General features: G+C 38.6%; 1 protein-coding gene across 2 annotated transcripts in view; it reads right to left on the bottom strand.

Annotated features, from left to right (window-relative positions):
- Nucleotides 1–7,342, bottom strand: part of nat16 (N-acetyltransferase 16) — a 33,275-nt gene extending 25,933 nt beyond the window's left edge. Inside the window, exon 1 of one of the 2 annotated variants that reach the window (XM_023263608.3) lies at nt 7,142–7,342. The gene's annotated coding sequence lies outside the window, so the exon portion shown is untranslated. The remainder of the gene's footprint in view (nt 1–7,141) is intronic. The other variant, XM_023263609.3, reaches the window with a different exon arrangement.
- Between the last annotated feature and the right edge of the window lie 10,650 nt (nt 7,343–17,992).

Below are 17,992 nucleotides of genomic sequence, written 5' to 3'. Positions count from 1 at the left end.
TTTAACAAAGGACACCCACATAGTAGATGTATAGTAGGATTGATATATAAACCCAAACTGCATAGTGTTAAATTAAATGAATAAGTTTATCAGCCTGCAGTGGTCAAACACGTCTAACATTTACAGCACAGTATAACAGCAAAACCACAGACTTTGGTTTGTGTTCATGGTCAGAGATGGTGGGTGAAGCTGCACAATCCTGAAGCATCAGTCAGATTATTATGACCACACAGCACACTTTCATATATAAATACTTTAAACATTGAAAAGACTTAACTTACTAAGACATTGCACGATAACAGGCTTAACAAACTCCACTCAGTCTAGTCCATCCTCTGCATACACATCCACTGCCAGTGTCAGAGACAGACGGCACTGTGTGAGTAAATGTGTTGACAGAGTTGGAAAGAATAGGATGTCAATGTTGTGCTTTCCTATTTTTTCTCTCCCTTCCATGATTAATACAATAATGCCTCTGCTCTTTCAATACCAAATACCAAACTGTCAAAAGACATCAGATCACATCAGAACCTCTCTCTCTCTCTCTCTCTCTCTCTCTTTCTGTCTCTCTCTCTCTCTGTGCCTCAAGCTGCCCTAAAAGGCTTCTATAACAACACAGTATTTCACTCATTAGCCGCCATGCACAAGAAAGACACACACGATATTAGGAGTATGATGATGAAAGGGAAGTATGGCTGCCACTTACAACACACTTCCATTACTAACTAAAACTGCACTAATCAATAGTTTTATATTACTAGCGAGTCAAATGTCAGCAACTTGTGTGTAGTGATTAACCTACACAAAATTATCATAAAATCTGCAAGCTTTTTATGCCCTTTTAGTCTATTCTTTTGGATTCATAACAGACAATTTTTGGTCTCATCAATATTTGTAACAGGCAAAAATTTTAATTTAATTTAATTTTTTAATCTAATTTAATTTTTTTTTAAATTTAATTTTTAAATTTTAGCAAAAATATTAGCAACTAGCAGGAGAACATACTGCTTTTACATTTGAGTTTCCTATTGTGCCATAAACTCTGAATCTCTGAGGAAAATATGAGAGCAGGATCTGGGTTCCTTGCAAAAAGAGAATGGGATAACTTTTTGAATAATGTCAAAGATTTATCTCTACATTAGCATATTAATTCTGCTAAAATACATCAGAATTAGACCCCTATGTTTTACCTCGGTAGCAAAAGTTAATTTAAATGCTTAGTTTTCTTCCGACTCAAAGACTTGAGGTCTTAAACTGTTCATTTGATTTCTCAGAACTGACACCCAGTACCCAAGCTGGATTGGGTTTATCTTCTACACTGTTTAATTGTGTTGGGTATAGTCTTGTTTTGCTGTCTCCAAACATACCAAAATGCACATGGAATGATCTTGTTTCAGTTCTAATAGTTTTTAGTTGGTACAACTGGTGGAAAGAAAAAATAAATTAGTTTTTGAAGCATTTAATCAAACAGTTTTCATTTTGTGTACGCTGTTTTGATACTGTTGTATATATGGAATTAAAAAATGTTTGCTGATCCATTTGTCATATGTGTCACATAAAGGATAAGCGATTTCACACTGCAGACAGAGGGAAATGTGAATAAGACAGACAATTTCTGCTATTCCATCAACAGACATGACACCTCCCAACAAGTTTACCCACAAACTAAACTCAAACACTCATCGAACAAAAGGATGAGAAAAATATGTCTGCGTTAATGTCATATCAGAATTAATCTTGGACACTTAGACCCATCCCTCCATTCGGCGCACACACACTATAGTGTGTCCCACTTGTGTTTAGGTGGAAAGGGCAGTGGTTAAATAGAGGCCAGATGGTCTGCCAAATGTACCATTATTACATGCCAAGTCAAATTAAGGGAGAGAAGACTTTTTTCAGAATACAGTACAGTGCAATGATGAATGACTAAAAAATGAACAAATGTGAGGTAAATATTGTCATATTATTTAACAAAATGCTTTAAAAAAATATCTCATACACATGCAGTGGATTGCAGTATGTTACTAATTTTGTATTATGAGTGCATGACCATTCCTGCAATATATGAATATAAGATATAACAGATGCACTGGTCTGAACTACTACAGTCTAGTTAAAATCCTGCTCTCTACAGTAGTTTCTGTTGTCCACTAGTACATTTTGTATCTCAATTACAGGTTGCACATTGACCCTTTTGTCCTTGTGACCCCATTCCAGGGGGCTATTAGCCAATCAAGAGAACCTATAAGTGATTGGGTTACAGGAAAAGTAATGGGACGCAGCTCATATCTGTTAATTTTACATGAGTCTCATATATCTATTTACGTTTTTAGTATAAGATAAAACAAAGTAGACAGATGCCTAGTTCTCATTTGGAACAGTCTAATTCAATCACTTTGGACCCTTTGTCTTTTTGAATTTTGTTGACTCTGGTTGTCATCTGAGCTCATCTAGTACCACCAATGAAACATATCCAGCACTGCATGACAAGATATGACTAAAACTATCAAATTCCTGTCAGCTTTAGGTTACTATATAGCACAGGAATATGCTTCAAGTTTCTTGCTCTTTGTGGACAGATATGTTTAATGTCTGACAGCAATGTAAAGTTTTTCTTTCTTTCTTCTTTTTTTTGGACAAATTGAGGTTTTTGTCCCTATCTATGTTTCAATATTATTTAAACAATTGACTTAACGTGCTTGGTAACACTGTAAGACTGTAAATTTACTTACCCTTTATAAAGAGTCTTTTAGATTTTAAGATTATCATTATATTGAGTCATTTTGTATGTTGTTAAAGCTACTATTCTGGCTGGTGATGCAGAGGCTTTGAGTCAGTGCCAGATAATCATCAGCCAAACTAATCTCGGTAGTTCTCTGATTGGATGATTGAGGCAGTTCTTTGGTACATATAATATGGAAGCTTTACAATATTACCCAAGGATCTGATGAAGATCAGACAAACCGAAACGTTGTAATGAAATAAATATTTCAGAAGTAAGTGAGGCAGTCTGCAGGAGTTCTTATTGTTACTCTGCCAAAGAACGCAGCGGAATTATATGAGTTATGTTTGTCTGTCTGTTAGCAACATTATTCAAAAAACGGACAAACAGATTTAGATGAAATTTTCAGGGAAGGTCAAAAATTACACAAGGACCCAGTGATTTGATTTGGCAGTGATGCGGCTTATAGTCTGGATCCACGGATTTGTTAACGATTTTGGTATTATTACGAGATAGCAGTACGACATCACTGTAACTATGACAACAAGTGAATGCTACGTCAGCTGCCTGCTGACGATCACATGATTGCAATCCTACTACAAATTGACCGCTGTGGACGTATCGGGACTTATCTGTCGGAAATGATAAAAGGAACGATTGATTAAATTGTGGGGGTGCTTCCGAGTCCCATCGATTCCCGCCCCCCGCCACATATTTAGGTCACGTGATTCGTATCCGTACATAACGTACACACAGAAAACACATGCCTGTTCTCAGCACAAGGTTACTTTGTTTGTGAGTACATCTATATTAAATGGCCACATTCTATGTTGCCATGATTTCTGCCACAAATTTTTTCAAGATTTCAGCCATCAGAAATTATACAATCACTGAGCAGCCTTGGAGGAGTACTGCAATGTGACTTTACAGGAAGCCACATTAATAAGAACATCACGGAATAGAAACTTAAATTAGTTCTTTTATTGCACAGCAATATATCATATTGTTTAGCCATCAGACTGTAATGTGTCAGTTTAATGTGCAAATATTGGATTTCATGTGCCACTAAATCCATTTTAACAGCAGTCCTTTGCACCTACAGTGTTGATATATCATAGCTCCATATTTCTCTATCTGTCATGACCTAAATAACATCACTATCATCATGTGAGATGAAAGGTAGCGAATAGAAAGACACTAGCCAAAACTCAAGGTGATTGTTGCTAATGTTGCTATTAAAATGTGAAATGAATAACAATATATAATTTGTCATGAGCTGTGCTATTTTAGGATGCAAGGCAGAGGTAGTCACGAAGGAGTAAAAACTACTGAGCAGTCACCAAATCATAAAAAAATGAAGGTTTATTGTGAAGTATTAACATTGTTTTAGTTGAGCTATCTGTGCTTACTTGTTTTTTAGACTCTCTGGATTATTTTGTGCCTTTATCAGTTTTTAGAAAGCCTCAGTAGCATCCCTCATCGCAGCCGCAAATATAGGTTAATCCTGCCATGATCGGATGATAAAATGTTGAAATCTGGAACTCTTAAGTGACATCAATCCTAGTCTGGTAGATTTTGTAATCATGTTTCAGCAGGATCTAGTACCAATCGTTGGTGGTGGTTGATGACCGGTTTAAAAAAAAGAAAACTCTGAATATAGAAACATACCAGATGGCTGCAAACTGCATCCTATTATTCCCTTGCTGTAAATTTTTTGTTGTTTGAGTTAAGTATAACTTAGGTGGACAATACACACCTCACAGATGTGGAGCTGCCACACAGTTTTAAACACAGTTTTAGATATCCTGGACGTGTACAGAAGTCAGACTTGATTGATTATGCTCACACTTGGTCTCTGGTACTGCTACTGGCACAGATCTATGAACAGAAATGGCCATTTTTCAGTATGGTTTATAGTGAATAATGAGTGTGACAGCCTCACAGCGTCATAGATTTTTGTGTCTTGTTTTATCTAGGATGGCACTGGGTGCTATCAATAGAGGTGCACTACACAGAGATGACCTTGTTTTCCACCCAGTGTGCCCGTTATGGCCGTTGTTGTCCATGCTGATACTATTGTGGTTACAAAATCATTGGCAGTAATGTCAATGTGAAATACATGACTGGTGTAATGGAAAATGTAGTCTTTATAAAGAGCAGTGAAAGTACAGAATCCAACTAAATAGGATCCCAGTCTGGGAAGCTCTGCATTATATCCTGGCAGGGTGGGGTACAAATTAAACCATTATGTATCTGTATGAAAAAAAGAGCCAGTGAGACAATGCATCATGTCAAATAGCTGAGGACCTTATCGTTAAATGCCATTAAAAGGTAGATGTTTGGTTTTTTGCCCACACAAAACATCATCAAATTACAGATAAATTCACATCAAGACAACATTTTAACTTCAAGGGTCACTCAAAGCATGAATCCTATTGAATGGTTAGTGCACTGAAAAACAAGTATAATGTCGAGAGCTTGAAACACTTGACAGTTTAATCAACCAATCCGTTATCAATCAACAGAAAATAGACCAGTGCCAGAGTGTCTCACTGACTAGTTTTTAAAACGAGACCCCCGACATTATTCCCCATAGCTATAGATTGCATTCTTACCATTACCTCCCTTTCTAACAGACGTTTATGTCATTTTGTCCAAATGATCTAAAATGCATAAACTATCCAATACACTACTTTGCACTGACATGGCCACAAAAATGAAATTATTTAGCAAATATTTGCACATTTGCAGCTTTCTAGTGTGATGATTTGTCAGTGTTTCATTATAGACTAAACATATTCAGGTGGACATTTACCTGCTTTTTTCATGTTGGGGATGTTGTTGATATTTTATAGGCTAGATGACACATCAACAAATCCAAAAAAAAAGTAAAAAATCAACAGATAAACTAACTCAGTAGGTAATGCTTTAAATAAACAAGGCCTACTTTGACATAATTGTCCAGTACTATCCTGATTAAAAACTATCCCTTAAAAGCTGCAGACTACTGTACATCCTTTTTGTTTGCCTCAGTAGAACCATCCATAACAAAAATCAACAAAATATGTCTTCATGTAGAAAAACCAACCTCTCAGACCATATTCAGTAGTTATTTCATTGTAGTTCCATGATGCCGTGAGCTGACCTGATAATCAATTTGTTGTTTTTCAGCAGAAAACTAATCACACATTCAAAGCTCACACCAAATACTAAGCAAAATGCCAAACAATCTCTGGTTTTACTTTCTCCAATGTGAGAAATTACACCTTTTCTCCGTTTCACACCAGATATGCAGGAAGTGTACGGCAGGGTACTTTAGCTTGAAAAAAATGATTTGGGTTGTTTATTAATCATTGGCAATGGAGGAATCAGCTAATTGTCTAACTCTAGATTAATAAGCAGCTAATGAAAATAGCCATCTAGGTTACTTGCAGCTCTAATTTGACAAAAGACAAAGAAAAAACTAGGTCTATGTGTTTGATAGATAGTGGAATGGAAAATGCCTAGCTGACTAGTTTGGAAATATCCCACATATCTGTAGTCTCTGTAGTCTGCATCCTCATGCCTCTCTGCCACTGAATAAGCTGCTTCTGGTTTTTTTTTTGGGGGGGGGGGGGGGGGGGCTTTGGTTTGGTTTTTGTTTTGTTTTGTTTTTTGTCCAAAGGTACAGAAATCATCTGCATTCCATTTTATCCACTACACTCTACAAACCCAATAGGCAGCCTAGTGGCACATGCAAAATAAATATTAAAAAATGCAATCATAAACTGAACATCATACCCTTGTAAAAATCACATTTTGATTTTTTCCACTCTCTTGCAGGTGCTTAAATGTACGAATTTGTTTTTTTATGCATCAGCAGTTTGAGTATCTTCCGTTATACTGCGTTGGAAGAATAGCTGAGCAGACTGAATGAATGAGACTACACCAAAAACAATCATGATGACCTTAATGCCAAGTTATGGAGCGTTATGTTGCACATAGTGTTCAAATGGCGACTAAAAGCGGAGTTTTACAGGAATAATGCTTTAAAGGAAAAAAAATGTCAAGGTTAGACATCCACATTCATCTGTGGTGTGTGTCGTCATTAGTGATGGGCTTCCAAAGATCAGAAAGAGCCTAAATAATCCGACAATGTCACTATCGTATCATTATTGAGCAGCCTGCCACACATTTAATAATATTACGTAATATCTAGCGCTGGTGATTAAAATCAAACAATACCGTCAAATCCGGTAGGCTACGTCACAATGAACCCCGCGGGCCTACCGAGCACCGCTGAGCATCGCACGCGCTCCGTAGCCCATACAGGGATGTTATAGGCTGGTAATTTTCCCTCAGACAGCCTATAGGATAGCGCACTGCCGCCTGTTATCTAAGCGGCAGCCGCTTGCCAGCCTTCTGTTCTGCGGGTCTTACCGCGGATGATGACCGGCGGCGGTGTCCTTGGTCGGAGGAGACAGGATGGTTGACTGTACCACGGCTGATGCTAGAGCTGCACAGTTCCGGTGATGAATGAAAGACGGACAGCGCGGCTCTGCCGGTGATACACTGGAGACTCAGCACCGACTACAAGCCCCGCCTCTCCCAGTTCCCTACGTCAGCCTCCATACTGGAGTCACTGGAGCGGCTCAGCATCACTGCAGCCCTCCCCCCAGCAATCTGAGTGCGTGCGTGCGTGCGTGCGTGCGTGCGTGCGTGCGTGCGTGCGTGCGTGCGTGCGTGCGTGCGTGCGTGCGTGTGTGTGTGTCGAGAAGACGTGCAAAGACTTTTAACAAGCTCGAGGAGTTTGGTCATTTTGTATTTGGGTGGCAGGGATATGTCTGTGTAAAAATGCCATCACATCATATGGAAAAACTAAAGAACAATGTAATTAAGATCCGCCATAAATAAGATCTTGTTTAAAGATTGGGTTTGAAAAAAAAAAATTAGAAATGGCCCCTATGCGGCAAAGTATCTTTTTTCTAACAGAACACAAACGTTCACATGTCTCATGAGCATGTTGATGTTTCTATATGTCTAAACTTCAAAGGTGTGTGATTCAGGATGTTATTACCAAATGGCATGTTAGGTTTTTTTGGCATAGAGAAGTATGTATCTAATAAGGCTTACATGTCATAGACTTTGACTTAGACTGGCTTTATTAATCCCCCGAGGGAAATTCAGTTATTACAACAGCATGGATATTCAATAAAGGTGTAAACAATAAGAATATAAGTGTATAAAGTGGAGGTAAATAAAATAAGATAAAAAAAATAAAGAAAATATAATACAGAAAAAATCTACAGAATAACATAAGTAGATGCACATGAATTTACAGATATAATGAATGACGTTTATGTTTACGTTTACATAAACATTTGTCATTATGTTTACAAATATGTGTTTGGGATGTTTCAGAGGCGATGGTTTCACTGTCACTTCTTTTAAATTGGAGGACACTCATCACCCTTGTAACCAAGAAAATGAAGTGAAATGCTTGTTACAAAAGTATTGACTTTATCCCATATCATGATTTTTCCATAAACCTGGCCAAGTAGTTCAGTTGCATTAAGTTAGTGGCTGACATTGAAAGAATTATAATGAATAACAAAAATTTAATAACAAGTTAACTATATGCTAAGAAAAAAAAACACTGCTACATTGGACACAAACCCCACTCTTTTAGGTGGAAGTCTATGATTGATGTTTGCCTCTGCCACATTCACATCCTCTAAGTTTGGACTTTTCCACCTTTATACTAGGTCACATTACAAACATTCATATATGTCACATATACAACACCAGTCAAAGGTTTGGACACACCTCCTCATTCAATGTTTTTTATCTATTTTAATTATTTTCTATGTTGTAGATGAAAACGGATGACATCAAAACTATGAAAGAAAACATACTGAACAAGAAAAGCACTGAGAGAGTGCAGTACTCAGTTGTATCATTTTCGACGGCTGAAATCTTGAAGAAAATTGTGGCAGAAATCACAGCACCATAGAATGTGGCCATTTAATATAGATGTACCCACAAAAAAAATGACCTTGTGCTGAGCACAGGCATGTGTTATGCATGTGTACGTTATGTACAGATACCAAATCGCGTGACCTGAATATGTAGCGGGTGGCAGGAATTGATGGGACTCGGAAACACCCACACAATTTAATCAATTGTTCCCTGTATCATTTCCGATGAACAAGTCCCATTAAGTCCACATCAGTCGATTTGTAGTAGGATCGCAATCATGTGATCGTCAGCAGGCAGCTGACATAGTGTCCACTTGTAGTGATAGTTACAGTGACGCCGTGACGCTATCTCACAGTGATACAGAAATCTTTAACAAATCCGTGGATCCAGACTATAAGCTGCATCACTGCCAAAATCTAATCACTTGGTCCTTGTGTCATTTCTGACCTTCCTGAAAATGTCATCCAAATCAGTTTGTCCATTTTGAAGTAATGTTGCTAACAGACAAATAGACGGAAAGACAAATGTGTGCCGATCGTCACATAACTCTGCCATGTTCCTTGGTGGAGTAATTATGTCGTGGACCAAAAAATCTTAAGTTTGCTCCTAGTTCTGCTGCTATAGGCCTAGGCTGCTGGGGGACCTCTCTTGATGCACTGAGCCCTTCTCTAACTACCTATGTATTTACTATATATACCATTATTGCATTACACTCACTCTGTTTCTTTCTGTGTCCTTTCTCCGAGTGTCCCTGGTCCCAGAGCTGGATGCTGGATGCTTCAGATCTGTGGTTGTTCTCCCACCAACTGGCCTAATCTCCATCTGTGGGATGCTGCTGCTGACCTTCCTCCAGCCCACTGCTTCCAGCTGCCCATTTCCACCAGTCTACTCTGCATTGCCTTTACTATACTTGATTTGCTCATCTACATATTTTTGAATTTACAACCAGCTATATATGTATTATATTTAATGCCAGAGCCATACACCATAGCAGTAAACTATAATTAGTTTCCATGTCAGTTGTACTTTGCATGTATTATCTGTCTTATCATGCATGTATCAAATTGTGTGTTTTATGGTCCTTGTCCCCCCCACCTCCTCTACCTTTCTACCTCTTCTGTCCCTCTCAACCCGCCCGGCCAGCAGGCAGATGGGTCCCCCCACATTAGAGCCGGGTTCTGCTCGAGGTTTTTTTTCCCTGTTAAAAGGGTGTTTTCCTGACACTGTCGCCTTTTGGCTTGCTCTGGGGGTCAGACATTATGGGTTCTGTAAAGCATCTCGAGACAATTTGACTGTAATTGGTGCTATATAAATAAAATTGAATTGAACTAAACAAATTAGAATATTTTACATTTTAGATTCTGGGCTGCACAGTGACATAGTGGTTAGCACTTTCACCTTGCAACTAAAAGATCCCTGGTTCACGTCCCGGCCTTCCTGGGATCTTTCTGCATGGAGTTTGCATGTTCTCCCTGTGCATGCGTGGGTTTTTTCTGGGTACTCTGACTGCTAAAATATTTCTGCATTGGTAAATATCTGGGTCTGAATTCCTTTCTGATTCTGTTCTCTTCACCAACCACTGTCAAAGGTGAACAAACATGGCCGATTAGATGATCTGTACAGTGTTATCAAGGAAATCTTCTAATTTGGTGACGCAAAAAGACCAATCAAAACTTGTACTGTGAGTTAACACAAGACATACCTTTCATCTTGTCCCGTCCAAGCTTAACAGTCAACCTTGCAATCACCAGCTAAACACCCAAGCAGCTACAGCACCTATCCAACTATTGGAACAGCTAAGAAAACACTAAACTAACTACATAGAATATCCTAGCAGAATCTTTGTTACACTGAAGCTTTAAACCAACAACCCCTCTTACATCAGAGTTTCTCATATTTCATCCAGTCACTCAGGTCTGTTTTACTCAAATCTAATATGTATCTTTACTCATTGTTTTAACAGCAACATGACAGTTTTCCTGCCCTGTGAAGATACAGCAGAGGAGACACTAAAGTGCTGGGCAGGTTTATTAAGCCAGCGCTCATCATCACCACACAGCGAACACTTATGCCCAGTCCAGGTGATATATTCACAGCCTGGGAAAAAATGAGGCCAAAAAACCACAACCACACAGTGACTGTGATAACCGTGATGGTGTAGAAAGCTCTCTGCTTTGATTGGTCAACATGCTGCTTTTCCCCACCTCCTTCCCCTGGACCTGGACGAATCAGAACACAGAGAACCGACAGGCTGCAGAACGATATGACTGTTGTGGAGAAAACCAAAAAGCACAAAGATGGGATGAAGGTGGAGTCAAGGAAGGGTATAACAACACCTGAGATTCCAAAGCTCAGCAGCCAAATACAGCCTGAACAGATGTTTCTGATTCTGACCCCACGAGCTTTTCTCAGCCCCATGTAGGTGATGGGATGAACCACAGCCAGGTAGCGCTCCACACAGGTCAGGACGTGAAAACATAGCTCTCCGGAGTAAGGAACAGAACAAATATACTGTCCGACTAGTACCATTGCTGCGTGGTTAGTGGATTGGCCACCAAAGAGGCAGAAACTCCCCAAGATCCAGATCAGCTCCATGGCAGCCACATGATAGGTGAAAATGTCAGAGTGAGTTGTCGTTTTAGAGGAACGCTGCTGTCGCCATCTTTGGTGACCCAGGTAGAGGACGAAGGTGGAGAGAGGGAGGAGGAGGAGGATTCTCAGTTGAACAATGGTATAGTACATGTACATGCTAACCTCAATGCTGATACAGGCGTAGAACAAGTTGGAAGTTGATGACGAGTTAACAGACATATCTGCTGCATATAATGCCGGTCTGAGGAGAAAAAGAAATTAGAGGGACAAATAAAGAGACAGTAGGTTAAAGGGGGAAACAGAGAAAGATTGACACAGTTAATCTTGGAGATGGAAGGTTACAGGGAGTTTCGACTGGTAGCTTGAATATTTTATCCACTGTCATTTTAGTCTTCTTTAATGACCTGCAACATTTGAGGAATCATACTTCTGATCTGTGTTGCCTGTTGCCCAAAATATGTTCAGAAAGGGATTTTGCATTTTAAATGAAATGAACGTGACATGTAATGCTTTCTTACACTACTGGTCTCTGGAAGGAACGGGAGTTTTGAATTAAATTCATTTACAAATCAGAATTAGACAAGTGGATGTGTGGATGTGACCACATCAGTTTTTTATGTTGCTATGAAGGAATTGAGTAAAAATAAAAGAATCGAAAGTGTGAAAAACTGGCAAGAGTCTGCTGAAGTTAATTTGGAGTGGAGTACCATGTTAACTGAAAATGAATAAGTTATTAAAGAACACCAACCTTGCCTGCAGTGTTCCTGATTGTCCTTAGTCTCTCGTCTCAACCTGGCTGACTGCTGTTCATTCCAAATGTGCAGTGATGTCTCTGCCTCTGTTGAAGATGTTCATGTGTCACAGCAGCAGGACTGTCTGAGCTTTTTGCATGATGCAAAGCAAATTAGAGATTCTGCATGACTCTCTTACTGTAAACTGAACCGTGCAAATCCACCCATCCACCATCATCTGTCTCCACTTCACCCTTCAGAGGGCCACAGGGTGGTTAAAGACAGAAGGCAGGTTTACCCCAGCAATTTCTCACTACTGTGGAGACTTTATGCAGAGAAAACTTCACTCTTTATCCAAATAGGCATCAAAATAGGTAGCTACAAGTCTGTGTCATTAGTTTCGAGGAATTCTTTTTCAGTTTCAAACATCTGAAAGACAACAAGCTGCAGATTAGGACAATAAATAGGGGGCAAAAAGTTTTTGTGTTTCTTCTTCCTGGGCATTGAGCAGGACTGACATATTTACACATCAGTGGTTGTGATTCATGTTATCCATTACATTTGACAGGATTCAAATTACCTGCATAGAAAGACAGACATCTATTCAAATGAAGCAGTATCACGCAGACTGTGTTTACAGAGCAGTTTGAAAGCAACTCATACATGATTTATGTGCTTGATAATTTACACCATACTGGAAAAGCTTCCAAAACACCCATCACTCAAGAATGACATTTAAAAAAAATATTTATTGTTAAAGACCATTTTCTACAGAAAGAATCAAACTGTCCAAAACTAGATAACAACAACCATTGGTTAAAGCCTTTTGGTTGATTTAATTGTCTTGTGTCTGCAAGGGATTGGGTCTGATTTTTGCTTGGACTTTGTTATACTTGCCTACCACTTTACTTATTACTCAGGCAGTATTTAAATGTTGGGACTACAGCAGTCTTGATTATAGTTGTGCAGTGACGTAAATCAAACCACCTATTGGTTGCATCATCCCAGAAAACTGCGGATGCACATTTTTCTTGCTGGACAATAGAATCTGATTTTCCAGTGTCAAAGCTTTTTGTCTTATGAAACATTTTCCTCTGCAGGGACTTGCAGACCCTTTTTAGGCAATCTGCACCTTTGTGCACATTTGACCACTGAAACTAATCCTGTAGAACCTGTTCAAGGACCATTTTCTGGGAGAAAAGTACCAGCTGTAAGGTAGGTACATACAGTGCAATGAAACAGTATTTGCCCCTCTACAGAAATCTCCTATTTTTTGCATATTTGTCACATGTAAATGTTTCAGATAATCAAACTAATTTTAATGTCAGACAAAGATAAAACAAGAAAACACAAAGTGCAGTTTTTACATGATGATTTCTTTTTTTTGAAAGAAAAATCCTGTCCACCCCACCTTGCCCTATGTGAGAATATAATTGCCCCCTTAGCTACCAATCTTCCAAATTACCAAATTCATCTGGCAATTGGGTTCACTTTTAACCATCCACACTCACATATGATTACTGCCAGGCTTGTTGAACCTAAACATCACTAATTAGAACTTATCTGGCATTGCGAAGTAGCTAAAGGGTCTCAAAAAGCAGCACATGATGCACCACACGATGCTACACACATGAAAGTCATTGACATTCATCGGTCTGGGGGGTACAAGAGAAAGACAGTATCCACAAATGGAGAAACATTAAACAGTGGTGAAGTTTCAGGAGTGGACCAACGACCACCATTTCTCCAACAGCATTGATATCTACGATGTCACAAAAGAACCCAGACGAACATCTGAAGATCTGCAGACCTCACTGGTCTAAGTTAAGGTCCGTCCACACAACAGCCAGGTAGCACTCTACGCAGGTCAGGACGTGAAAAAATACCTCTTTGGACAGGGTGCTGGAATAAGTTTACACCCCTACATTTATCATTACCAAGTGGTTACTGTACAGGCCACCAAAGAAGCAGAAACTCCCCAAGACCCAGAGCAGCTCCATAGAGGCCACATGGTAGGTGAAGATTTCAGAGTGAGTTGCTCTTTTAAAGGAATGCTGCTGCCATCTTTGGTGACTCAGGTAGAGGACGAAGGTGGAGAGAGGGAGGAGGAGGAGGATTGTCGATGCAGCCTGAGAGATGGTCATGGATAAATAAACTCTATCACTGGTGCACAAGTAAAGCGAATGATAGTTGGAGGCTGATGAGGAGTTCACTGCCGTATATGTCACCTGACCTAAACCCAATCCAGATGGTGATGAGATGGAGTGCAGAGTGAAGGCAAAAGGGCTAACAAATGCTCAGCATCTCTGGGAACTCCTTCAAGACTGTTGGAAAACCGTTTCAGGTGACTACCTCATGAAATTCATCAAAGAGAATGCCAGGAGTGTGCAAAGCAGTAATTCCATATGTGTTCATTCATAGTTTTGATGTCTTCGGTGAGAAGAAAGAAAAATCATTAAATGAGAACGTGTCTCCAAGCTTTAGACTGGTAGACTGGTTTATATATGGAGTACATACACACACACACACACACACACACACACACACACACACACACACACACACACACACACACACTTCAATATTGTTACAATGGCCAATTAAAAACGACATGTTTTGACTCTATTTTTAATTTATAGAAATGTAAAACTGAACAGCTGTCAACTTCTGACCCTGTGAATTCCACCACCTGTTGCTAATCTTAGCAAAAAGTAACAACTGGTCAGTCATTATTCCTGCTTCTCCACTGTCGGTCAGACTTTGAACCATTTTGGGGTTGCAGACTACAAACACGTCTTTAACTTTAGCATAGATTTAAATTTAAACTGAAAATCTTAAAGCAGAAGACAGATAGAAAATGACACATCACAATTCATAATTTTTTTTTAAAAAATAGGGAGTATAATGAATAAATGTAATGACATTGATAGTGAATCAGCAGGTGGAGCTGTCTAGCTGCAGGACTGAAACTGGCTCTTGATTGGAGCCATTTAAACCCAAACTGAAAATGTTTTTAAAGAGGGATCAGTGATGTAGTCAGTACTGATGTCTTGTTATATAGCGGTTTTATTGTATGCCTATCATAGTTTATGTCTTGTGCATTGTCTCTGAGTGTCCTTTATGTGTTTTCAGACTGGGTTTATAATTGGTTTTATTATTTTGGTTGTGTGATTTGTGCTGTTCCTTAAGTATTTTGTTGTTGAGTTGTATGTCTTTAAAGGCCCCACGATAGAATTGGCATTGCAATTAAGCTTAAGATGTACAGTAAATGTGGTGGTATCTAGCATCAGTTCATGCTACATAGTTGTCTATATACAAATAATTATTAAATGAAATTAACATATAAATAACTTTTTTTGAGTAAACTGTTGCTTTATATGTGGTACCTGTAAACTCAATAGCATTTGAATCATTTTAATACTCATCGAAACATTAGTGAGCTTTTGTTACAGCATTATACACAGACTTTGTTGTTTTCCTGCTTTTCTAGTCTCATTCATCGTCCATCATCCATAGATAGATGAATATTTTATTAATTCCCTTGACATCAATAAAGTAAAGCTCATATCCATCATGGACAATCCCTCTCACCCACTGCATGTGACTGTAGGGGCTTTAAGCGGTTCCTTCAGCAGCAGACCAAGACATCCATCCTGCAAGAAGGAGTACTATCACACATCATCTATACCATCTGCTGTAAGACTGTACAACATTAGCATTACTGGCTGATATTAACATAAACCGGACTTATTTCATATCATCAGCATCATGATTTCAAACCATGATAAAATTTGCAGAGCAATTTTTGCACTGCTGCGTCTTTTACACTTATTTTACAAGCCACTTTATGTTGCTGTTTGTTTACAGTTTGTTTATACTGTATTTATTCATTTTCATTCTTGTACTTATTCTTATTCTTCTTATGATTATTATCATCATCATCATCATGTTTGTTTCTGCTGTAAAAATGTTGCTCCTGTAACAATGTGAATTTCCACTGGCGTGGGGAGCAATAAAGGATTATCCTATCTTATTTGATCTCATTTAAAAATGCTGTCAAGTGTAAACTGATAACCAAGCATAGTAAGGCTTATCACCTGAACCAAGTGAGAAACTGCCCCCGGCTCCTGATCTCCACATGCTCCAAAAACTCCAAGCTTTTTTGTCCTGTCTTGTTTCCTTTCTACCTTGGCACTGAGTTATCTAATTAAAGCAAAAATGCAACCTGTACAAGCAGCAATCCTCTTTTAGTTTAAGCTCTCACAGAAGTTAATTCAGGCCTGGCCATAGAAAAAATACCTTAAAAGAACAAGTAGTAATATACAATGCCTCCATTTCCAATCCCATAGACATTTTGGACCTCAGGACAGCAGTGGAATATTGTGTGAGATAATGCATTGACATAGAAGTATACAGTATACCCCCATCTGTGGAATCAATGCTCTGCACAGGTCCACAGTGCTGATAGGACCACATTGCTATAAAAAAAGTCATTTAGTTCAGCAATGCCCTCTACTTCCCATTGTAGACTGGCTCTGGCCTATTGGGTGAATTGTGAAGTGTCTCTATTTATTTGTTTAGCTTATGTGCTGAATTGAGCACAAAAACGCAAAGAAAAATGAAAATGTACAAATGTACACTATTCATAGCACAGAAATTTAAAAAACAAAACAAAAAAACAGCAAAATATTGTTGACAGTGCAATGTTTCGTATAACGATAGGCAATGGCACTCTACAAATTCAGCAGAATTTCAGCTAGCCTGGAAAAATTATTTTTCTGACATATAAAAAAGCTATTCATAGGACAAGAACTGCCTACTATTCATCTTCAAAACAAAAACAAACCCCAGGTTTCTTTTCAGCTCTGTAGCCAGGCTGACAAAGAGTTACACCTCTATGGAGCCTTCTATTCCCTTAGCTCTCAGTAGTGATGACTGTATGACCTTCTTTACAAATAAAGTTTTGATAATAGACAAAAAGTCCTGAACATATCTTTAAATGCAGTGGATCCATAGGATCAGGTTTATACTTGGATTACATCTCTGCTGTAAATCTCTCAGAGCTCTTGTTTATAGTAAATTCCTCTAAAGCAGCAACCTGTTTGTTAGACCCCATCCCCACTAGATTGTTTAAGGAAAACTTTGCTTTAATTAACACTGCAGTATTAAATTGCATCAACTTCTCCTTACTAACAGGGTACATACCATAGGCTTTTAAAGTCGCTACAATACAGCCAGTTTTCAAAAAGCCTACTCTAGATCTGTGTGTTTAGCCAACTACAAACCCATATCCACACTTCCTTTTTATTTCTTAAATTCTTAAAAAAGTTGTTGCAAGCCAATTATGTGATTATCTGCATATAAATGGTTTGTCTGAAGAGTTTCAGTCAGGATTTAGAATACGTCATAGTACAGTAATAGCACTGGTGAAGGTCACCAATGATTTTCAAATAGCTTCAGACACTGGACTATTTTCTATACTTGTTCTATGGGATTTCATTGCTGCATCTGATACAGTTGATCACAGCATCTTATTACAGAGACTGGAACATGTTATTGGGATTAAAGGAACTGCACTGAACTGGTTTAAATCATATTTATCAGACAGATTCCAATTTGTTCATCTTAATGATGATTCTTCTGCTCATGCCAAAGTTAGTTAGGGAGTTTCACAGTGTTCTGTGTTATGACCAGTATTATTTACTTTGTATATGCTCACTTTCGGCAATATTATTTGGAATTACTGCATAAATCTCCATTGTTATGCAGATGACATCCAGTTATATTGATCTATAAAGCCAAATGATACCAATCAGTCAGTCAAACTCCAGGCATATCTGAAGGACATAAAGGCCTGGAGGAGGATTTTCTTCCTGAACTAATTTTGTGTTTTGTGACACATTAGGTGTAACAGAGTATAACAGTGATCACATGCAGTAGTTTTGTGTGTTCAGTGAGTTGACACAGTTATGCTGGCTGTGCATTGCAT

Source organism: Amphiprion ocellaris, chromosome 23 (assembly GCF_022539595.1).
Source record: "Amphiprion ocellaris isolate individual 3 ecotype Okinawa chromosome 23, ASM2253959v1, whole genome shotgun sequence".
Classification (NCBI taxonomy): Eukaryota; Metazoa; Chordata; class Actinopteri; family Pomacentridae; genus Amphiprion; species Amphiprion ocellaris.
This window is presented reverse-complemented; position numbering and strand designations above follow the sequence as displayed.